This window comes from Mirounga leonina, unplaced genomic scaffold (genome assembly GCF_011800145.1).
Source record: "Mirounga leonina isolate KUSES-001 unplaced genomic scaffold, KU_Mleo_1.0 Mir_366, whole genome shotgun sequence".
NCBI lineage: Eukaryota > Metazoa > Chordata > Mammalia > Carnivora > Phocidae > Mirounga > Mirounga leonina.
This window is the reverse complement of record NW_023270709.1, coordinates 27,611,420-27,635,390: the sequence shown is the minus strand read 5'-3', so window position 1 is coordinate 27,635,390 and position 23,971 is coordinate 27,611,420. Positions and strand designations below refer to the sequence as shown.

General features: G+C 45.8%; 1 protein-coding gene and 6 non-coding genes across 7 annotated transcripts in view; 4 read left to right on the top strand and 3 right to left on the bottom strand.

Annotated features, from left to right (window-relative positions):
- Positions 1-23,971, bottom strand: part of LOC117997523 (histone H2B type 1-C/E/F/G/I) — an 881,166-nt gene that overhangs the window by 157,598 nt on the left and 699,597 nt on the right. The window lies entirely within an intron of this gene.
- On the top strand, positions 537-608 carry TRNAM-CAU. The gene has a single exon. It is a non-coding gene; the product is annotated as a tRNA-Met (tRNA).
- On the top strand, positions 1,771-1,843 carry TRNAK-UUU. Its single transcript has one exon. It is a non-coding gene; the product is annotated as a tRNA-Lys (tRNA).
- On the top strand, positions 8,679-8,750 carry TRNAD-GUC. The gene has a single exon. It is a non-coding gene; the product is annotated as a tRNA-Asp (tRNA).
- On the bottom strand, positions 12,448-12,520 carry TRNAK-UUU. Its single transcript has one exon. It is a non-coding gene; the product is annotated as a tRNA-Lys (tRNA).
- TRNAL-CAA lies at positions 13,846-13,952 on the top strand. The gene is made up of 2 exons: positions 13,846-13,883; positions 13,907-13,952. It is a non-coding gene; the product is annotated as a tRNA-Leu (tRNA).
- TRNAR-UCU lies at positions 22,678-22,766 on the bottom strand. Its single transcript is given in 2 exon segments — positions 22,678-22,713; positions 22,730-22,766. It is a non-coding gene; the product is annotated as a tRNA-Arg (tRNA).

Here is a 23,971-nt window from a genome sequence, read left to right as displayed (position 1 = left end):
CGCCTCTCCGCTCGTTCCTCGCCCCGCCCCCGCCGCCCCTCCCCCTGTCCTGCCCTCGCCCCGCCCCCTCTCCTGCATGCCCCTCCCTCTGTCCGGCCCTCGCCCCGCCCCCGCCTGCCCCTCCTCCCTCTGTCCGGCCCTCGCCCCGCCCCCGCCCCCGCCCCGCTCCGCCGCGGCCGCGCCCTGCTCCCGGGCCCCGCACCCAGGCTTCCCCCACGCCCTCCGCCCCGCGGGGGTCGCGGAGCGGCCAAAAGCGCTGGTGGAGGCGCAGGAGATCCCAGTTTGAATCCACCCCTAGAAATCCGTGTGGGGAGCCCCGCCGGTGAACCGCGAGCTCCCGGGAAGCGGCTTCCGTTCGGGTTCTGCTCGTCTTAGAGTCCGCAGGCCGCGCGTTGGAGAAGGCAGCGTGGCGTAGGCCCGGAGGGGGACGCGGAGTAGAGGAGCGGGCGCGGGAGAGGAAAGGCACTGCGGGCCCCGCGGGTCGACTGCTGCGGCACCAGCAAACCCGCGAGCCCCAAGCGGCGCCGGCGGCGGGCAGCAGAGTGGCGCAGCGGGAGCGTGCTGGGCCCATAACCCAGAGGTCGATGGATCGAAACCATCCTCTGCTAAGCGTTTTGTCCCTCCCACCGCGAAGTGCGCACGCTCTCTTCTCTGCAAGTCCCAGAATCGCCACAGACCACCGGGCCGACGAAGCAAGCCCCAGACGTTCACGGCCGTGACGCTACTGCGTTACACCTCTTGTGCTCTTTCGGATCCTGCTGAAAGTTGGCCACTGTCAAAACTGTGTCTTTTTCACATTTTTAAAGCTCACGACGTAGCGGAAACAACGCACCATCTTCGCGTCCGTATGCCCTGACTCCCCTGCTGCTTCGCTCTGCAGCGGGGCCACCGGGTCGCCTGGACGCGCGAAGATGGCCGTGTCGGAGGCCGCGCGCCCTTCCGCCTGCCTGGTCCCTCCTGCCTTTTAATAGGACGCAGCTCAACACGAAACTGGAGTTAAAACATAGAGCAAGTGGGTCCAAGCGGACTCCGGTGCGCTGGTGGCGCGGCGCGGCGCTCTCCAGGGTCCACGGCCGTGGAAGGGCGGGCGAGTGGGCGCCAAAGGCAGAACTGGCAAAGGGGAGGATGCACAGGTGTGGGGCAGGCAGACGCGGAGAGGGTGAACGACAGGAGCGGGCAGGCAAGGTGAGGACGACGAGCGCGGGACTGCAGAGCGGCGGGTTTCCAGGGCGTTAGTTTCCCGGACCGAAGCCGCGCTCAGAGAGCGTGTCACGTCTGTCCGTCCGTTGCTCCGCCATCAACATCCCAGGACCCCCAACTCCGAAGGAAAACACTGTTAGAAGGAACAGGAAGGGAACCTCCTGCCTTGCGCCACAACCCTCCATCCTCACCGAAGGTGGGCCCTCCTCAAGTTCGTCCAGCCACCGAAGCCACCGGTGCAAGGGACGCTCCTTCCTCCCGGCGAGGGACGTGCGAGTCCCCCGGCCGCCGGCTGCAGTCCTCACGTGCAGGAATACCCATTCCCTCCCCAGTGCATCCCACCGTGTTCCGAGCCACTTTCCTGTCACTCCCCCCGCAGTAAATATCGCCCAATAATTGTGGAAGGAAGACTGCAGGGCTCAGAGCCGTCCAGCTCGGGTGCGGCGCCGCGCGGGGGGGGGGGTGACCCGCGCACCTGGAGGGCGCTGGCGGTCTCCGAAATCGTGAGCGTAACTAGCGCTTCCTGGAGCTCTTGTTACTCATGCAGTGACCGAAGGCGGCCTGCGCGAGGCCTGGGTAGCTCAGTCGGTAGAGCATCAGACTTTTAATCTGAGGGTCCAGGGTTCAAGTCCCTGTTCAGGCGGTGACTGCTCCTTTTATTCCGGTAAGGTCTAGGTAAGCAGAGCTCACCTGCAACACCTCTGGAGTGGGGTATCCATAAGAGCCAAAACAAAGGCATATCCTTGAAATGGTTTATGTTCTAGTATTTCAGTAATTACCTCTTCCCAATAGTAATTAAAACATGGTCCCAAGTTGCCAAGAGGAATTGAAAAAGGGCACAATGTAAAAATAACACACAAGGGACGGAATTACTAAGACAGCCATTCTAAAGTTCCCTTGACGTGATTCATTCACCTTGGAGTGGCGGGGGAGCATTTTAGGGGGACCTGACAAGAATTTAAGAGAGCAGTGACTCTGTCCAGTTGTCTCTGAGGCTCCCCACAGTTTGGACCGACTCTTCCTACACACAAAAAAATGGGTAGCATCTCAAAAGCCCCTGGTTGTAAAAGCCATAATATGCAAACACATTTTTGAAATGGTCTTAGCTGCCTTTTTTGTCTTTACATTAAAAAGGTTCTGTTGTTATCCAGGGATTTCGATTATGGTTGAAGGCCCTGATCCTGGGCTCCAACAGCATGGTTTCTGCGGGCAGAGTGTTAAACCACGCGGCTGTGAATTCAGTTTTTGTAATTCTTTATACTTTTAGCCTGATGATATGAAATATAAATACTGCACCCACATTCATTGTGTCAGTTCTCTCTTTCTTTGTTGTTATATTATTAGTTTGAAATAATCAGGTGTGTGCCATTTTGAATCTCTATCCTGTCCTTGTTTATGTTATTTATTATTCTTGTACACACATGAAAGATAACATCATTCTAAAAGTCAAAACTCTGCAGATATACTGAGAGAAATGTCACTCACCCCAATGGTTTTCTCACTTCCTCCATCTGTCTCTCTCCATTCACTCCCACCTGCTCTCTCTGTGGGTCATCAGTCTCTCCAGGTCTGGTTTATCCTTCCTGTATCTCTTTTTGAATAAGCACACAGAACGTAATTTTTAAATTTCCTCTTCTTTCTTAAGCTAAAGATAGAATACTATAGATGTTGATTTGCACTTAATGTTTTCGCTTAACGATAGATCCTAGATATTGCTCTGTCAGTTCATAGAGATCTTCCCTGTTCTTTTTTATATTTTTACAGCTGCATATGTACTCCATTATGTGGAGGTAACAGTTTATTTAACCACTTTCTTTTGTATGAGCTTTTAGGTTGTTTGCAATTATAGACAATGCTGCAACAAATAAATTGGCACGTGTGTATTTTCATTCTGTTGAAGGTAGATTTTCAGGGTAAATAACTAGATTTGAGATTGTTGGAAGAAATGATGAAGGCATATACAATCTTGTTAGATATACCCAAATTCCCCTCCATAAATGTTGTGTCAATTTGTATTCCCACTAGTAATAAATAAGACTGCCTGTTCCCCAGAGCTTTGACATACTCTTTAATTTTTGCAAATCTAAAAGCAGAAAAATGGCATCTCAGTTTGGTCTCAATTTGCATTTCTTTATCTATTAGAGAATTTGGACACATATTCATATATATAAGGGCCCTTTTTCTATCTTTAAAAAGATTGTCTATTAACATCTTTTGACTATTTTATGGTGAAGTTTTGGATTTTTTTCAATCGTTAATTGTTAATTAATTGTTAATTGTTTCTCTCTCTATGTTAGGGATATTAACACTTTATCTGGGATATGCATTGCAAATACTCCTTCTCCTCCTCCCCCCAGTTTGTCAGCTGTTTTTAGTTTGTTTATCATATTTCTTGAAATGTAAATATTTTAGATGTTTAAATATATCAAATTGTGGTATTCACAAATGAATAGACAAATAGCTCAGTGCAATAAAATACAAAGTCTAGAAATAAACCAGCTCACATAAGGACATCTAGTATATGATAGAGAATGCATTTCAAACCACAGGTGCAAAGATAGACTTTGATAAATAGTTCAGGAACAACATTCCTAGAACTGGACAGTTAAGGCCTTGCTCTGGATGAGGCTTCAGCTTCAGCGAATGGTTTGATCTTCTGTCCAAAGCACTCAAACTTTCTCCATATCGGCAATAAGGCTGTTTCACTTTCTTATCATTTGTGTATTCACTGGAATAACATTTTTAATTTCCTTCAAGAACTTTTCCTTTGCATTCAACTTGGCTCACTATTTGGCACAGGAGACCTGGCTTTCAGCCTGTCTCGGCTTTCGACGTGCTTTCCTCCCTTGGCCATTTCTAGCTTTGATTTAAAGTGAGAGACATGCCATTCCTCCTTTCACCTGAACAATTAGAGGCCACTGTAGGGTTACTAATTGGCCTAATTCCAATACTGTTGTGTCTCCGGAAATAACAGAGGCCAAGGAGAGGGAGGGGAATGGGGATGGGCCGGCCAGTCAGAGCAGACACAACATTGATGAATTAAGCTCACTCTTATTTGGGCGCAGTTCATGGCACCCCAGAAACAATGACAAGGTAACATCAAAGGTCACCGGTCACAGATCAGCACAACAAATACAATAATAACAAAAGAGTTTGAAATATCGTCAGAATTACCAAAGTGTGACACGGGGACACGAAGTAAGCGAATGCAGTTGGAAAAATGGCGCCAGCAAACTTGCTCACCTCAGGGTTGCCACAAACCTGCAGTTTGTAAAAAACAATAAAAGCAATAAAGCAAAGCTCAAGAAGGCAAAGTGTGCATGTATATCTTGTGAGTACCTTCCTAGAAGACAAATTGTTGATTTGTTAGTTTATGTAAATGTTTTAACTATCTGAGCTTATAACAAACTGTTTTTCCAAAGCTGTAAAAATGTGTGCCCCTGTCTTAATCCGCTGGGGCCACCATGACAAATGACCATAGACTCGGTGGTTTATAAACAACAGAAATTTCTTTCTCGGTTTTAGAGGCTGGGACGTCTGAGATCAAGGCGCTGACAGCTTCAGTTGTTCGATGAGAGCGTCCTGGTTCCTAAACCACTGTCTTCTCACTGAGTCCTCATGGGCCAGAAGGACAGGAGAGCTCTCTGAGGTCTCCTTTAAAGGGCACTAATTCTATTCAGTAGGGACTACCTCATGACCTAATCACCTCTCAAAGGACCCACCTCCTAATACCATCACACTGGAGATCAGGATTTTAACATATGAATTTGGGGGTACGCAAACATTCAGTCCATAACATTCTGCTCCACATAATTCAACCTGAGTCCAAGGGCCTGAGAACCAGGAGTGCCAAAGGCAGACGAAAATCTGTGTTTCCAGCTTGAGCAATCAGACAGGAGGGGCTGAATTCTTTCTCTGCCTTTTTGTTCTATGAGACTCTCAAGGGCTTGAATGATGCTCATCCACATTGTGGAGGGCAAAAGGCTTCAGTGAATCCACCCATTCAAGTGCTAATTTCATCCAGAAACACCCTCACAGACACACCTAGAAACAATGTTTAGCCAAATATCTGGGTGCCCTGGGATCCAGGCAAAGTAACACATGAAATTAACCACCATGGTCTCTTTGGGCAATGTATAAAGGGATACTGTTTATTCAAATCCTCTCCAGCTGTTGTTATTTTTCTACATTACATTTTTATCCTATCAAGTGGAAGTAAGTTTATTGCAGAATGGCTTAAATTTTTGTATCACAATGACGTTGAACATCTCTGCCTATGTTTGGATTTATACATTTGAATTTTCTCCTGAATTCCAGTTTATTTATTTATTTGATTGCCCATTTTTCTATTGGGTTGATGTGCTTGGCTTTTTCATATGTGGGAGTTCTTGATACATTTTTTTTCTTTTTCTCATCAGTTTCTTGCAATTCAATTCAATTATTTGAATTGCAGTTAACCTTTCTCAGTGTAACTTGTGTTTTCTTTTTAAGCGATAATTTGATTAAAAGAAACTTCATTTCATACGCACAAACCCATTCTTGAACCTTGTATCATTTCTGTGTCGTATTTAACCAGTCTTTCCAGTCTTTGCTGTTCCAATACACATTCTTGTGAGGTAGCCCTCGTTTGTCTGTAGATCCTCATCTTTCCTCCCCCTCCTTCTACTGATTTGTATCAAGAGGGCTCCACTCCTCGGGCTGTATTTCCCAAACCCACTTCCCACCTGCCTGCAGTTGAGTGAATAAAATGCACTGGTGGGAGATTAGAGCACAAAAGGGATAGAGTGGCCAGGTAACTCCTACCCCTCTTTCTACTTTGGACACCATCTCCTGCAGTAGCTGCATAGTCTCCTTGGTTTCAGTTCTCAGTAAACTGGGGCTAATGTGATTAGATCTGGGGTCTGGATCATTCCAATCCCCCTCTCTTTCCAAAGGTATGAGGGTACTTTGCTTTTCTTTCTTGGAAGCTTTTGAGGATATCTTCATGTGTACAGAGCATTAATTTTTGAATGTAAGTTAAATTTTAGGAAAATGCTGAGGTTGGATGATGAGTAGCACAAGGGGCAGCCCTCCCATGTCTGTGCTCAGATTGATTCCCGTCCCACGCTCGTTGGTGCTCTATAACACAGAGATGCTGGACCATGGGAGCCGCATTCCCCAACTTGCTCGGTCAGGTGGCTTCTGGTTGGGTTTAACTCAGTGTTCAGCACTAGATGGAGATGAGAGGAGAGAAGCAGGAGTGAAAGCAGGCTTTACAAACCACCGCTTGGCCTGAGCCGTATACCTCCTCAAAGCATCAAATGCCTTCAAGGCACATCTGCTATGGTTTCAAGTTCTCCCAGGTAACCTGGCCTTGAACCTTTTGTGGTTTTCCACACAGATAGTCTCTGTCCCATTGATCACATCAGTTCTTCTATCATTCATGTAGCCAATTTACTATATGACGTTTCTCCACATCGTCACCCAGAACAGTATAAACAAGTTCCTGATTGATTCATATACATGCTACCGAGAGTTTTAAAGTTTGTTTTTGACATTTATATCCTTGATCTTTCTAGTGTTACTCTTTATCTAATTTCATATTTCCATCCATGGGAATACACTATTTTTTCCTAGCTCCATTTATTCAATAGCTTGGACTCTGCCCTGCACAGGCCACCACTGTCCTTATACCAAATTACATAAACACACAAATCTCTCCTGAGCTCTCTGTCCTGTTTAATCAAGTTGAGGTTCAATGCCAGTGCCTGTATTGAAATATTTTAATTGCTGGAGTGTCTAATAAGTTCTGCAAGCTTGTTGGCAATCCTCTCCTTATTTTTAGTAAAAGTGTCCTTGATATTATAGGCCCTATACACTTACATATAATTTTACAAAAAGGTCTTGGAAATTTTTTCAAGTTCTTGGAAAACATTGTTGGAATTTATATTGGAATCACATTGAATTCATAGATCAATTTAGGAAGAAATGATATCATTGAGATATTAAGTCCCCCATCCATAAAATGATATACCTCTCCATTTATTTAGGTCTTTAATGTCTCTTTTGAAAAGAGGCTATTTTGTCATTTTACCTTTTTTAATATTTTTAGAAAGTTTGTATTTTTAACTGTTAGTTACGGTCCTCATCGTGGCATTTAAGAGCTTTATTCTCCTCTTTCTTTAGACAATCTCTTCTGCTTTTTAGTCCGAGCAACAATAACATAGCACTATATATTCTTCCTTTCCACCTCCCTACTCTTTCAGCCACAACCACTTTTAATCAGCACATTTCCAGCTCTTGGTGCATACTTTGGTGCAGTCAACTGAGTTTATGCATAAACACTTTATCTTTTATTCTTATTTGTAGGGGGCTAAATAGCATCCCTTGGAAATTTGTGTCTATCCAGAACCTCGGAATGTGACCTTACTTGGAAAAAGGTTTTTGCAGATGTAATGAGTTAAATTAAGATTAGTTAAATTAAATTACAGTGGATCCTAAATCCAGTGGCTAGTGTCTTTGTTAACAAAGGACACACAGAGACAGACAGAGGCAGAGATTGGGATGGGTACAGGCCAAGGAGCCCGGAGGACTGCCCAGAGCCACAAGAAGCTGGGAAGAAGCCAAGAAAGCGTCATCCCTACAGCCTTCAGAGAGAGCCTTGCCCCTGACATCTTGATCTCTGACTGCTCGTCTCCAGAACTGAGAGATCACACATTTCTGGGGTTTGTAGTGATTTGTTCTGAAGTGGTAGGAAACGTATTGTTCTCTCAGTATACAAACGTATTGTTCTCTCAGTATACACATTCATTTCAGTAATTGACCTCCAGTATGTCTTCAATTCTTTGCTACCTGGAGTTGCTACAATGACTATCTCCCGTGAAGCCCCCTGTGGAACTAACTGAGCTGGAATTTCACTGAGGAATATTCTTAATAGTGGGATTTCCACAACTAAAAGGCTATACAAAAATTAGAACTCATTTAATGCCAACGCTGGGAAATCTAAGATATAGATTTTGAGAGTAAGCTCTTACTTGTACTCCATGTAGAAGTTCATACATAACACATGCGATTCTTACTGTGACAAACCGAAAAAGAGGAAGTACATCTAACTCAAGAGTGATGTGAGAAAATGTCCCAGGGGAAGGTGACCCTTGAGGCAAATCTAAAATAAGGAATAAACTTGAAGTGAAGAAGGAGGAAAGTTATTTTTGGGGGGGTGGGGGGGAGGCTTTTTGAAAATGTTTAATGCATTTCTCGCTGTTAGGGACATTTCTTTGCTATGAGTGATAAAACCATATACAGCAATGTCTAATCTCTGGTGGGCTGTCGTTTTTAGATTTTCGAAGTCACATTGGGAAATCTGTTTTATAGAATCTTGTAACATGACTCTTGTAGAGATGGGTGAACGTCCCAGGAATTCCGTGCACAGGAAAGAAAGGTCAGGACCCACCGCGTGAATCCTCTGCAGTCAAGACTTTGCACATGCACACACGTCCTCCTCGTTAGTATAGTGGTGAGTATCCCCGCCTGTCACGCGGGAGACCGGGGTTCGATTCCCCGACGGGGAGAGAGCGAGCGCGCTTTTGCCTCCGCCCTTTTCAGAGTAACAAGCTTTCCGGGGGTGGCTCCCTGCAAACGAGGCCTTCCTGCTCGGATCCCATCTCTTGTTTTAAGGCGAATTCCCGCGCCTTGGTTTACCGCCGGCCTCCGCAGGGGATCCGCGGCCGCCTTCGCGCTCGGGTGCAAACTGCGCCCTGGACACTGTGCAGGACGCTGCGCCGGGAACCGATCTGCCGACCGTCGGGGCTGCGCGGGGGCGTCTCTCCCCGCGGCCGTGTGTCCAGGCGCTGCAGCCGGGCCGGGCTGCGGGGGGACGCGCTCGCGGCCGGCAGGGACGGACACCTGCCGGGACAGGTAAGGCGACCGAGAAGGTGCGCTGGCGCATCCGGGGCGCGGCCGCGGCGCAGCGGGCAGGGCGGGCGCTCGGGGACCGAGCCCGGTGGAGGCGAAGGGGCGGGAGCGAGAAGGAACCTCGGGAGGTCGCGCGCCGCTGAATGGCAGGTGCGTCAGTCGCGGGCCTGGACCCCCTGACTCCCTGCGGCCGGAACGCCGCCCGCAGAGACTCTCCGGCTCTACGGTTTCCCCGTCGTCGCGGTCAAAGCTCTAGGCAATTTTGATCGAACTCGCTTTCAGGAGAGAGAGATTTTTTAAGAAGGCCGCACGAAGTAGCCATTCAGAGCTGCCTCCGAACTGAAGCGGCGGGAAAGAACGAGCTTCGGTAGAGCTGACAAGAAAATGAAGCCGCTCAACTTATTTTTGAGAAAGTGGCGGACACCGTAAGCACCTTGAATCAAGGAGAGCTGTGTTTGAATTGAGGCTGCATCGCTTACATAGTGGGTGACGTCTTAGGGTGCTGTGCGCCCCAGTCCCCTCCCTGCACCTGCACGTTTAGGATAACAACGTCTACCCCACGAGTCTTCAGGAGATATTAATAAATGAGCCATTCATGGGAACTGGTTAGCAATCTATAGGACAATAATACTTGAAATTATCTTTTTTTGTTGGGCAACCTTTACTTGAATTGCTGTGGACAAATATCATTTGCATTGCCCTCAATTATCTACAGGTCAACTCGTACCATACAAAACTCTAGAATAGTTTAGTAAATAGGAATTCAGTTAAAGGTGCACACTCAGAACCAAGTAATTTCCAAAAGCCTATCAGACAATGTCCAACACTTCACTGAAAGGACATCCAATACTTTTCTGCTGTCCAGTTCCAAAACTTGGACAATTTTTTTTCTGACACAGGTGAACCTTTACGTAAGTTGTTATATAGTGTTTCAAGCTGAGTAAACATGGAAGTATTAGCAGAGATAGGTGTTGTAAGCCAGTATTTCTCCCCCTTTAAGTGCTTCGGGATTACGGGGGTATTTTGTCAAATGCACATTCTCCTCTAGTAGATACCGTGTGTGTGTGGACACTGTATTTCTAGCAAGATCTCCAGTTATGGAGATGTTGGTGGTACAGGAACCAACCACCCTTGGGAAAACTCTCGATGTACGTTAGAATGTTGCTGTACATTAGAATCGCCTAGAAGCTTCTAAAATCCCTGATGGAGGGTGGCACCCAAGCCAATTAAAGTAGAATGTCTGGAGGTGGGAGCCAGCCTCCAATAGGTGTTGGAAATTCCCAGGTGATCTCAGTGGGCCTCAAAGTTTGGAAGCCATTAGTCATTTCTCTGTCATTTGTTATTCTGATTATGTTACTGACATATTCAAATGTTTATTGTATTTAATATAAAATCTAAACTATTTGTATAGCATTTTTTTAAAAAAAAAAACCTAGTTATCTAGCCTAGATTATTATGTACCTACCTACCCATCATATAACAACAAAAATAACTTCGTGTTTCTCCTCCAAATCATATAGTCACCACAGAATGCCAAAGGGTGCAGTGGGGATAACGCATTTTAATTCTGCTCCACTTTGCCTTTAGAGACTTTAGGTGGCAGATGAGGGGTAACAGAGAGGGAAGCAAAGAAGAGAGAAGAGGGGAAAGGAGGAGAGGGGCTGGGGAAAGGTAGAGAAAAGGAAGGAGGGGAAAATGAGCAGAGGAAACACCTACTGAAAAGTGAGAAGTGGGTTCTGAGGGAAATGGTCTTTTCCAGCTGAAGAAGCCCTCTGAAGTGGGCACCACATTCCCTCCCCCCCCCCTTTTTTTTGGCTCCAAAGAACCTGCAAAATCCCAATTATGAAAGTGCAGGGAAAACTCCAAAGGGGGGAAACAGACTCATATGCCCTGCCTTGTAATTTTGACCTTCAGCTCTCTTTCCCTATCTTTCACTTTCCTGAATAATTAAATGAGCTCCAGTCATTGGACTCATCTCTCCTCAAATTCATAAAGGAACCTCATGTCCTGCTCTTCGTGCCCTGTAAGAATAATGATGTCCCAGGGCCCCTGCTCTGCCCACCTACCCGCTTTCTGCAATCCCTGATTGACTCCAGTGAAAACACTCCTAAATGGAACCTGCTCTTGTTTGAGCTCAACTTTGCTCCTTCATTTCCCATGCAATTGTGTGCATAAATCCTCCGTTTAGCAAATGTACAATGTGGAGGTTAAATGATCTCCTCAGTGATAAAGGGCTCTGGCACCAGTCTGAGACCCTAGGTCATCGATCCACACTTTTGGGAGATGTTGAAGCTGTGGATTCCTTCAGCTCATCTAGGAGCTCTCATCCTTTCGCCAACTGCGTTAAGTACTGAAGGGCAGGCCAGAAATTCGATCTGGAGAACAGCAGACTTTCGATCTTTTAATACGTGTTTCTGCTGAGGAGCTCTTTGACATTTGTATGTCAGGCACATCTAGATACAGAGGCTGCTGTTGCCCTGTCTGGTGGAGGATTTCTGAGGTCCATTTTAGGGCAGGGGAAACCCCCCCACAACTTTTCAGACATGGTGTTCTTCTCCTGCAGATATATGACAGTGGAAATAAGGGAAACAATGATGAGGCAAATGCAGTCTTGCTTTGCACACACAGTACCCACCAGGCGAAAACCTTGACTTTTTGTCCAAAGCGCAGTTAAAATCTTACAAAAGTCTATAGTGCTGGACAGAGAACAAATGCAAAGAACCTTGTTTCAAGAGCTTTTACAGCATATTTAAATCTCAGAAGGAGAGTAGCTTTTTTCGTTACGATTTTATTTTTAAGTAATCGCTACACCCAACGTGGGACTTGAATTCACAACCCTAAGATCCAGAGTCACAGGCTCTACCGACTGAGCCACCCAAGCGCCCCAAGAAGGGTAGCTTTTTAATGAACACACAAAGTGGATGGCGAACGCAATCTCAAAAGGTGTTTGGATTTTAGTTTACCGACTACGTTTTGAAGAGTGGGCAAGACTTGTGTACGACCATCAGGTGAAAGAGCTGAGGAACCCCAGAAATCACCACCCTCAGTTTATGTTCTGGTAGGATCTAATCAAACTGCACCCCACCTTCCAGGGAGTCACCCCCACAGTATGACAGGGAATTTTAAAAGGGCAGAATTCATAGTGATTCTGTGACAAGTTTTTTATTGTTCTTATCTTTTTCTGTCACCCACAATTCCAAATTCCCTTGCAAAGTCTAGGACCTGTTTAGTTCGTTCTTAGAAGGTATAATTACACGAAGCTAGATTAAGCCTGAAAGTCTGTAAAGAAGTTTTCATTTGGGCCACATGTAGGGTCCCTCTTCTGCATGTGGCTGAAATAAAAAGTACACCTGACGCCTGAACAGGGACTTGAACCCTGGACCCTCAGATTAAAAGTCTGATGCTCTACCGACTGAGCTACCCAGGCTCTTGGTGAAGGGGGTTAATTTATCTTATAAGTAACTAAATTCCATAAAACAATCTGGATGCCCAAGAAGGGCTGGAGTGACCCAAGGCTTCAGGAACTTCCAGGATCTTCCAAAAGTGTGGCTCAGTTACCCGGGTCATCGGATCCTTAAGCAGATCATGTAACGGCCGCACTGTACGTTCATTCGACAGCCGGTTCATGCGCACGACTAGGGGGAGAAGGAAGATTCTTGCTAGGGTCAGTCACTGCCGAAGGGGATTCGCGGGTTTGGGCAGAAGGACCCTCGGGGACAGTATTTACTCCGCAGTTGTTTGAAGAGCCGAGGCTCAGGCTCCCTCACCAACCCGTGGGGGAAACCGGGACGAGGCGACCACTTTTAGGAACGATTGTGGAGTAATCGAGGAGCATCTTCCAGAGAATGAAAGAGAAGGCGGAGAAGGAAGAGGAAGGTTATAACCTTGACACGGGCCGGGGAATGAAGTCCGGTTGTTCCCTTCGGTATTTTCCCGGTGGTTTCAGAAGTGGGATGTCTGGGTTCTTTAGGGCGACGCGGGGAAATGCAAGGCCGCCTCTAGCTTTCTCCTCCACGTGTCATCGTGAGCCCCAACTCGTTCCAAGACACGAACGGCCGGCAGCTGGGGAAATAGTGCTCATGGTTCATGAAACATTTTTTGAGCACCTGCAGAGAGAGAGCATGGGGACAAAATGCCACCCCAAAGGCGGCCGCAGCGCCTACTTCCTGGGGGAGCTGTACGCGCCCTGCCCTGTCTGACCCAGGACTACCTACTCGTGAGCCAGGCATTATTTCATCATTTAAGACGTTCTTCACTGGGTTTTCTATTCGTGAAGACAAATGCAGCTCTGGCCAAGTGCGAAGAAAATAATGCATAAACTTCATGCGGTACCCACGATGCCAACTGCCACGAAATAATGTACAAGTGTTATTACGTAAATCACAGAATTTCAGGAATTACAAACGCTGTGACAAACGTACACCCGGGGGAGAAAACATTTAGTCGTCTTGACTTCACCTGAAAGATAAGCCAGCCCGCCAGCTTCCTCTTGCAAGGGCAGTTCCAGTACTTTCGACCGGTTGGTAAGGGGCGCGTGTAAGCCCCTCTCCCCGCCCCCTCCTGGCCTGCGTGCGCTCCGAACCTCACAGCCCGGCTCGCGCTCGGCGCGCCTCCCCCTGCGCCACGGCGTCAGCCTCGGGCTCCGCGCAGGCCCGCTCCGAGCGCGCAGTTGGCCGCAGGTGCTCCCGGCCGAGCCGAGCTCCCGCCGGCGGCGCATCACAGCCCCGGGGTGCAGTGCACCCCCGCGGGTGCGTCAGGATGGCCGAGTGGTCTAAGGCGCCAGACTCAAGCGCCCGCTTCCCGCGCTCGGGGCTTCTGGTCTCCGCATGGAGGCGTGGGTTCGAATCCCACTTCTGACACGCTGGCATTTTTTCCTTGCCGTGTTCAAATTCTGCAACTTTTTAAAATTAAGTCACAACTTCCTTTTTAGGCAGCAACACCGAAGCTTATCCTTCCTCCCTATTACTACCCGCACTTCACCCTTCTCAAGCCGGTGCTGGTTAGAAGTCTTTCTCCTTTGCCTGCCCTCCCTCCCTCCCTCCTTTCTCTCTTCCTTCGGTATTTGTGATGTTCATAAATATCCATATGGAATAGTAGCAATGTGTCAGTATTAAAATGTAGGTCTTACAATATAGATGAATACTGTTTCCAGTATTTTACCTGTTCTGTGAGAGTAAGTGACAGGTGTTTCGAGCATTCTTCCGCCCTTCTCCTGCGTGTCCCTCCCTCTCCATTGTCCTCGCCTGGTCCTCTTTTTTTTTTTTTTTTTTTTCCTACCGACCTCCCTCTTGCCCTTCTTGCACACTTTCTCCCCATCACTTCTCTCTGCCAGCCTGAGGGCGTGGGCTGTGGAGTGAAGAGTTTGGATGAGATCTATTCTGTGTCACGAAATCGTCGAGAGGCAAAAGGGTTAGAACAGTGGTTCTCAACCGGGGGTGACTTTGCACCCCGTCCTACCCTCCACGGACGCTTGGCAATGTCTGGAGATACATCTGATTCTGTATTTGCGTCTATTTAAATGCGTGCATATAGAGATATAGTAAGATTCATTTAAAAAACAGTGTACAAATGATTTAAAAAGTCTGAGACAGTCATTTTTAATTGATTTATTTACAGGAAAATGACATACAAGTCCTGGTATGAAAATATGTGCAAAAGAGCAAAATTAGAAATGTTTTTCTGCAAAATTACCAAGTTATTTGTGCCAAGTTAACCAAAGTTCTTTTTTAATTGCCAAAACATTCTGTTACCTCTTTGTACTCCTGGTATATTTTTCAACAATTTTGAGAAAATTTACTTATTTTTAAGTTTCTGATAATCACTGTTATTACTGCTGTGGTTTTTACATGTTATCTATTTAACATGCCTTGTTTTTACAAAATTATGACTTGTGTTCATGTTTTGTCCCTCATGACGATTCATCTTGACTTGATTTTCCCAAGTATAGGCCCTAAATTCAGAATAGTAAAAACCATGAAGATGTCTTTTACACCAGAATTCTTTAGGTTTCCTAGAATGGCTTCCAAATAACACAAAGATTTGTTCTTCCACTTTATAAAAAGGAAGAATAATAGAAATAATTAGGTTGGCTTTGATATTTTTCAGACTTTAACTCAGAAATGTTGTGAGAATTATTTTATTTGCCAAGTTTAGGATTTAAAAAAAAAAGACTGAAACTCAAAAGAGAACAATCTCCCTGGGTTAATTATGTATAAACATATTAGTTTGCTAGGGTTGCTGTAACAAAGCAAACTGGGTGGCTTAAAAACAGAAGTTTATTTCACAGTTCTGGGGGAGGCTTCCAAAATCAAGATGTTGGCAGGGTTGGTTCCTTCTGTGGGCTGTGAGGGAAAGATCTGTTCCAGATTTCCCTCCTTGGCTCATAGAAACCATGAGAATAACATGGTTATTTCTTTCTATCTCTTCATATTATCTTCCCTCTATGCATATATGTCTCTGTGTCCAAATTTCCCCCTTTAGGATTAGGGGTCATCCTAATGACCTGATCTTAACCTAATTAATTACACCTGCAACGACCCTATTTCCAAATAAGGTCACATTCTGAGGTACTGGGGATTAGGATTTCAACATATGAATGGGGGGGCACAATTCAATTCATAACAATAAAGTAAAATAAATTAATATAAATACATTTCAATGACCTTTCACTCCTCAGCTTATAAGAAAACATATTCATGTTCAGGCATAAAGATAGGTATAAAAATTGTCTATAAAGTGACGGTCAATCAGGGACAATCACAGTATCTTTTATGATGTAAAACAGAGGTCCTGGAGATTTGCCAACATCCTCAGTGTTTATGGTATGTTTCTACTCACAGGATAATCTTTAACTCCACAAATAATTTGTTATACTACAAGAAGGGACCCTTCTAGCTTCCATTCTGCTAGTGCTGATTAACTTAATACATTAGCTGGAGCTATAGTCTTACTACTATTCCAAAGATAAGTTGACTACAATCTTAAATGAGGATTGGTAAGAAATTATTAAAGGTAAAGCCAAGGATGTTTCTGATGCTCATCTGACCTGCCTACACTGTAATCCCCTCAAAACTGTAAAGACATGAGAGTCAAGCCTCAAGACCCCTTCTTTACACATTCTAAAATTAATTTTATACCATTGTACCAAAAACAGATATAAAAATATTTACAAAAACAGTGTATATAAAAATGTGTATTTGTGCATATAAAATGTTTATAAAATGCATATAAAACAATTTTTATAGGGATCAAAGCATTCTCTTGTTGAAAAGCCACAGTTTTAGTCATAGCAAAACTGTTGTTTGACTCATCCTCCCTACCTGGTGAGATCCGCATTACTTATTTAGTGATGTATTCTCTATTACCCAGAATTGTTACTAAAGAGCTTCGTGCGATATTAATGCTTACTCAAATTCTCCATTGCCCGTAACATCTTTGTTCTTCAGGTAAGACAGAAAGAATAAATGAAAATATCAAACATAAGCTTGCCAAACTTTCAGAAATTCTTAAATTTTCTTAGCCTAAAGTATTAATTTTGGCCTTAATAACAGTGAGATAAACTCCCCTGGGAGTCCATTGACTTTCTACCTACAAATCAAATGACTAAATATCATGAATCTGAGAATGTTGCCTCCAGTCCCAGTCTCCACCTTCTTACAGGGTATCACAGCTAAATATCACAAGAGACGTACATAGAACACGGTCTCATATTCAGCAGATACCAGAAATATTTCTACAACATCCTCTGAAATACCTCATCATGTTTAAATCCCATCCTGAAATCAAGAAACTGTTAGATTGGAAAAAGGAGAAGATCCAATCATTGGCTGTTTATAAAATGTGCATTTTAAATGAAAGACGCTGAGAAGCTTGGAGGTGGTATCAATGATGGGTGCCAGGCAATATGGCAAGTGATCGGTTTCACCAAGTCCCATCTACAATAACGTTTTTTATTTTTTTTTAAGATTTTATTTATTTACTTGAGAGAGAGAGCACATGAGAGGGGGGAGGGTTAGAGGGAGAAGCAGGCTCCTCGCCGAGTGGGGAGCCCGACGTGGGACTCGACCCCGGGACTCTAGGATCATGACCTTGAGCCGAATGCAGTCGCCTAACCGACTGAGCCACCCAGGCGCCCTATTTGATTGTTTTTTTAACTTCTGATCTTGTAAGTTTATCAGTGGTTATTTATTTATTTATTTATTTATTTAGAGAGGATCTGCCTTGACTATTTGCATTCCCTCACACACAATCAGACCCCTACCTATCAGAGCCACGCCAGGGTCGGACTGCTTCTTGTCAGTGGGACCTCTGTTTAGTTATCTAACTATAATTTTATATGAAATGTACTATCATGCCTCCAAACACAAAAATGATATAATTGAAAGTCAAGATCGTAAGCAGTTACTCTATTTCTTTCACTATAGTGAATTTCAGTTACTATACATTTAAAATGTAAATTAGAGGCTAGCGTATAGTAGATGCTCCTCAAAAGTTTTAGGGGCGCCTGGCTGGCTCAGTTGGTTAAGAGTCTGTCTTCAGACGCTTCAGCTCAGGTCATGATCTCAGGGTCCTGGGATTGAGCCCTGCACTGGGGGGAGGGGGGAGCGGTTTCCTGCTCAGCGGGGAACCTGCCTCTCTCTCTCTACCTCTGCCCCTCCCCCCTGCTCCTCTCCCCTGCTCTTGCTGTCTCTCTCAAAATGAATTTAAAAAAAATCTTTTTAAAAAAGGTTTTAAAGATTTGATACATTTACGTAGTATAATATGATTGCTATTGTAGTGACAAATTAGTACTTTTATCAGTTACATAATTTTCATTTCTTTTTAGTAGTTGGAAAAATTAAATTCTGGTCTCTTAGCAAGTTTGATGATTATACTATAATATTGTTTTTTATGTTTATTTGTTTTTTATGTTTGTTTTTTTATGTTTATTTGTTTTTAAAAAGTGGGTTATTTCACTTTATATTGGAAACTGAAGGATTTATTTTGTGGAGTGTTTTGCCCACTTAGTCTATGGATGATGGGTCAGCAAATAGAGCCCAAAATAACCACTTTATGGTTACCTTTGTGGATTTTTTTTTTTTAGTCAGTAACGGTCCACTATTGCAGATAGAATTGGGCAAAGCCATTTCAAAACTTTTTTCTTAAATCCTTTTTTAGGTAAAACCATTTTCTCCAGCTTTATTTCTTATTCTCACAGACTTTCTCTATCCTTCCAGAGAAGCTCCTTTCTTGCCAAGAGAGAGTGGTCACTAAAACTTGTTCAGACATTTGTGGTGTCTTCTTCAAATCTGTGTAGATCTAATATTCTGCTGGTCCTCTTTATTATTATTGATCTTTTAGTTATCAGAGTCCAAACTTAGGAGACTTTCTTCATCAAAGTCTTTGTTTACATCCAAGACCAGAGTCAGTTTTGATGTCCTTCCCTCGTGCCAAGTGCCAAACCAGCCATATTCACCTCTTGGCTTCCAAATGCATAATTTTAGCTTATTTCATTTTAAATGAATTTGCACTGCTCTGAAGTAGAACTTCTGAGAGACAGGATGCCCTAAGGATGAGAGTAGGTAAGGTTTTAAGTGGGATTCTGCAAATACAAGGTATTAACACCTCACGTGTGTTAAGGAGAAAAAACAACAACGATTTCTCCCCAAGTGCTGAGGTGTTATAAGGACACTAGACCAAGGACCAGGGCACCTGTGCCCTGTCCAAACTGAGGGGATGCTGACTGAACTTCTTGGGAAGCCATCCTTTACCCCTTTGTGGTTTCCCGCTAAATTCTGCAGGGTCCTGCTCCTCTCCAAGAGAATCCTATTCTTTTTCCTATTTTCTGCCGTGGAAGTGTGGACTATGTGTTGCTATCCTCGCGCGTAAGCTGGGGCCATCTCTTCCACAGTGGACTCAAATCCAGTTACCTCACCCTTTCCTGCAGGAAAGTATCACCAGAACTTTCTCGCATCCATCACTTTTCCTCGTAATTTTAGTTCCCAAAGGAGTGCATGAGAGTGGTGTAAGATAAAGTTATGGCCCAGAACCGTGGCATTAATAGGACCAACTCCCAAAAACCAAGCCAAGCAATTTTTTCCTCAGTGTGACCGGCCAGATTTCTTGTGGATGTCCTCTCTGTGACTGCTTATCTTCAGACCCCAGGACGTGCAGGCACATTTTCATGGCTGCCTCGTGACCGCATTTTTATTAGCACCACTCTGTGTCTAGCCACTGATCCATCTGTAGCTGCTTCGAGCTCTGAGTCAGAAGTCCTGGGTCCAGTAGCAGCTCTGCATACATGCTGTAGGGCTGAGAGTGACACTGCCAACTTGGAGACTGACAGGGTCACCTTCTCCCCCCACAGGTTCCCAAAGACAATTCAAGCCCCAATTCTCCCTGATATCCGGCTTTCTGATTCTCTTTCTTCTCCTGCTGTCATCTAAAGAGTCGAGGCCCGTGTCCTACAGAGAAACCCCATGCCTTCATTTGTGAATCGAACTGCTTGGCAAAACCAAAAAAGTGGCCATATTTGCTCCGTAGTGGTTTGTGAATGGAGTTCATCTACACATATTAACCTAAACTGGTCAAAAGAGGATTCCATTCTAGGGAGGTCAGGGAAATTGGACTGAAAAGGCAATTTTCCCCACCCCCTGCATTATTTCCCCCACTCTTTCACACGTGTGCCCTAGAAGGACTCTCCCCATTTGGCAAGTGGAGAGCTTACCCATCAGAGGCCACCATGGGGGACAGAGCACCCAGCAACTGCACGCCGCTGAGCTGGGGACCTTCCGGATGGACCTTCGGTAGTAATTTATAAGTATAAAGGGCCAATGTTCTTGCATATAAAAGGAAATAAAGGTGGTGAGGATACACACAGAGAGACATGAAGACAGAAAGGCGAGTTTCCAGCTGGGCGTCTAGGCAGTGGCTTTGGGTCTAGTTTCTGTCACATGTCCTGTACCTGTGCTGATCTTTGAAGATGTCTAATCTTGATGTTAATAGTTTAACATTAGCAAAGCAGCCTCTGGTATTCCTATCAGGTCTGAAAATAAAAAATGATATTATGTCATTGTCACAAGACAATTATCTGAGACTGATAAGGTATCAATACATGAGACTGGCCTGTAAACCTTCAATTAAAAGCAGCAGATGCAGTTAGGGAGCAGGCAATCAAGGCTAACAGTTTGCAGGAAAGAATTAACAACCTTGAAACCAGGAAGTGCTCAGAGCCATCGATTATATGAGAGATTCGAACTCAGTGTGGCATCACTTTACAACTCTTAGATTGCTAAGCTTATTAATGCCACAGATAGGTTTTTGTGGCTACTTAGTTTTGTTGAAAATGTTGCATCTGTCCTGGATGGCAATCTGGCACCAATCAACCCAATCAAGATATATGTATAACATGTTCTCTAACTTCTGTGTCACTTGGGCTATGTCCAAGTCCCTGAAGGGAAGTGTATGTGGATGTTTGGGCGGAGTTAAGTGTAGTGTCAGTAATTAAGAGGACACCTTCTTGGAAGCATTAAAAAAAGGTAAATTATGGTAGATGCACCCTATGAGGTATTGCTCAGCATTTAAATGACATATAAATAAGATAATGATGGTTATGGAAGAAAGTCAGAAGTAGAATGCTATGTATACAAAGTATAATTTTTGTAATATAAAAAGGATATGCACAAAATATTAGGTATTCTGTAAGAAAACATGTCATGTTTTTTTTTTTAAGATTTTTTTTATTCATTTGAGAACACAGAGAGAGAGCATGAGCAGGGGGTGAGACAGAGGGAGAGGGAGAAGCAGGCTCCCCGCTGAGCCAGGAGCCCAATGTGGGGCTTGATCCCAGGACCCCAGGATCAGGACCCGAGCCAAAGGCAGACGCTTAACCATCTGAGCCACTCAGGCGCCCCAGAAAACATGTCATGTTTTAATGTAATAAAAATGTAAACACTTAATACATTAGACTGATTCCCTATGAAGAAAAATGATATAGGGAATAGAATATGTAGATAAAAAGAAATCAATCATTTGATTAAGAAGGTCCTTAAACAGACCCATATATAGATCAGATAATCTAAAAATCTAACAAAAGTACTATGAAATGTTGAAAATAATTGGTGTTCGGGCGCCTGGGTGGCTCAGTTGGTTAAGCGACTGCCTTCGGCTCAGGTCATGATCCTGGAGTCCCGGGATCGAGTCCCGCATCGGGCTCCCTGCTCGGTGGGGAGTCTGCTTCTCCCTCTGACCCTCCTCCCCCTCATGCTCTCTGTCTCTCATTCTCTCTCTCTCTCTCTCAAATAAATAAATAAAATCTTAAAAAAATAATAATAATTGGTGTTCTCTGTGGTATATTATTTTTTAATGAAAATTCTACTTCCACCCATGAAGGATTAACAGCTAGGGGAGTTGTCCTCTTGCTATACAAAAATTAGAAAACCAGAAAAAAATATATGAAATAACCATTAGATAAACAAAACATGCACTGGCATAGAGAAAACAGAAATCATCCAGAAGTGTGTAAATTTAATAGTAGACAAAAGTGGTGTTGCAGCCATAGTAAGACATTCTAATTTACTGAGAAATCTATGCAGGAATAAATAGGGGTCAGAGGCTGTGAAACCACCCCTCATTCCGTTGCCTGACTTGCTAGACATGTGATGTATGTGGTATGAGGAGTGTGTAGTGGGTGATATTTTAAAGAAGGTTGGTCATTACACTAGCTGGTCACAGGGAAAGAGTGCATTATTGCCAAATTGTTGTACAAGTTGAGGAGGAGAAAACCCACCATACCACATGATATGGTTCAAGAAAAAGGCTTTATTGGAAGATTTATGAGCCCATGCTCAACATGCAAAGGTAGGGGTCAACCAATTCTCCCTTTATAGCACATAGAACGATGCCAGAGGCAGGCACTGCTCGAAATACCGTGGGTCTGTAGTCCTTCTGTTTCTTTCCCTTGTGGCAAATGCATAAAAAGACAGAATTTCTGAAAGGATACTTGGAACTAGGCACCAGTGGGCCGAATTAAGGAAGTAGTGTTCTAGGATGTAAAGAAGACTTATTTTTTTGGCTCTATCTCCACTTCTACAATTAAAGGCGGGAGGGAAATAATTTTTACAGATCTCACCCACCTTCCATTTACAAGCAAATTAAATTTTAGTTAAGTTTCCGGAGCTGAAACCTCTGCACTACGCAGGAGCGCTTTGGGGGCGGAGCCGGGAGGGGACGCGCGGACTTGGGCTGAGCATCGCCGGCTGGAAGACCCAGGGGGTTCCCAGGGGCCGCCGCAGGATTCTTGCAGACACGGTGTGGAAGGCCTGCCTGCGAGCCTCCACCCAAGGTCGGGGCAACAGCAAGTTGGAAATTAATTTTCATGACGAAGAAATAATTACTAGTATTTATTCCAACACTTAACCTTCGCTACGCGCGCGTCCACTCCCTTCCCCTCGGTTTGGTCTTTGAACCCCTGTAGACACTGGTGGAATTGTTTATGAAGAAGTTGAAATAAACCGAAGTGAGGAAGCGGACTGTGGCCAAAACGTCCACATCTTAGAGGAACAGAGAAGTTAGTGGAAGGGGATCCACTCCTTGACAAAACACTCACGACTCTGGCGGGACTCGAACCCGCAACCTTTGAATCTCTTTCCGCCGGCACTAGAAGTCCAATGCGCTCTCCATTGCGCCACAGAGCCCGTGGGGCGCCCGGCCTGGCTGGAGCCCTAAGGTCGTTGATTATTTATTTGGTTATCACTACAGTACATTTCTGGAAACTTACTCTGCTCCGGTCACTGCGAAAGTTCAAGAAACACAGAAACAAGACAACGCAGGGAACACACAATACCCGACGCGGGGGGTTTCTGATCCTCCCGGCGACCACTGCCCTTTGTCTCTGCGAGATAAGGACGAGTTTGATCAAGGGTCAAAAACCACATCTCATTCGTTCATCCGGCCAATGCACCGACCCGCTCGCGACCGTGGGCTTCGCGAAAATGGAATTTGGGGACCTCCCGGCAAGCGGCGTCGGAAGCCTTCCCGAACACGTGGCGAGGTCCCCCTCCTTCCCCTCCGGCTCCGGTCCGGGGCTCTCCCTCGCGACAGGGAGGCCCTTCTCGTTCGCTTGGAACGTGCTGTCGTTGGAAGAGGTGGCTTCCGTGGGTTGTCTGCGCAGCAGACGACGGCCCTGCGACCCTCTGAGTCTGGGGTGCGCCCGGGCACCTTTGGCGATAGCCAGGCTTCCTAGCCCGGGCGTCTTCCTTGCCGCCTCTCCTCTGCGCGGCCGTGCGCCCCGTGCGCCCCAGCCGCCCCGGCTCCCTCCGCGGCCGTCGGTCAGGTGGGCCCGGGTCCTGGACGGAGAGGGCCGGACGGCGGGGGCGGTCACGGCCGGGAGACCCGGGCGCGCCGGAGTCCAGGGTCTGCGGGCCCGGGACCCGCGAGCTGCGGCGGGCTGCGCCTCCGGAGGGACTTGTTCCAGGGAGAGAAGCGATCGCAGGCCGTTCCTGAGACGACTGAGGGCCATGCGACCGGACGCGCGGGGCTCGGGCCCGGTGCTGCGCGCGGAGTCCGGAAACTCCGGGGTCAGGAGCCTTAGGCGCCGGTCGGCACGAGCGCGGGCGAGCGGCCTCCCCTGCCCGGCCTCCCCGCGGCCGCGGGGCAAGAAAGCGTTGACTCTCAAACTTGCCGCACAAACCCGAGCTCGAACCGACCGTCGGCAAAAGCGCCGCGCAGAAAGGACGCGGGTTCACCGGCGCTGACGGCTGGGCTGCGCGTAAAGTTCCTGCGCCGCCGGAGCCCCGGAGCCAGACGCGGAGAGCGGTGTCGCCCCGCTTCCGAGAGTTCCGCCGACGCCTGCGGACCCGCTTCCCAGCCGGAATTCTTTCTCTTCTTTCTTTCCTTTCCT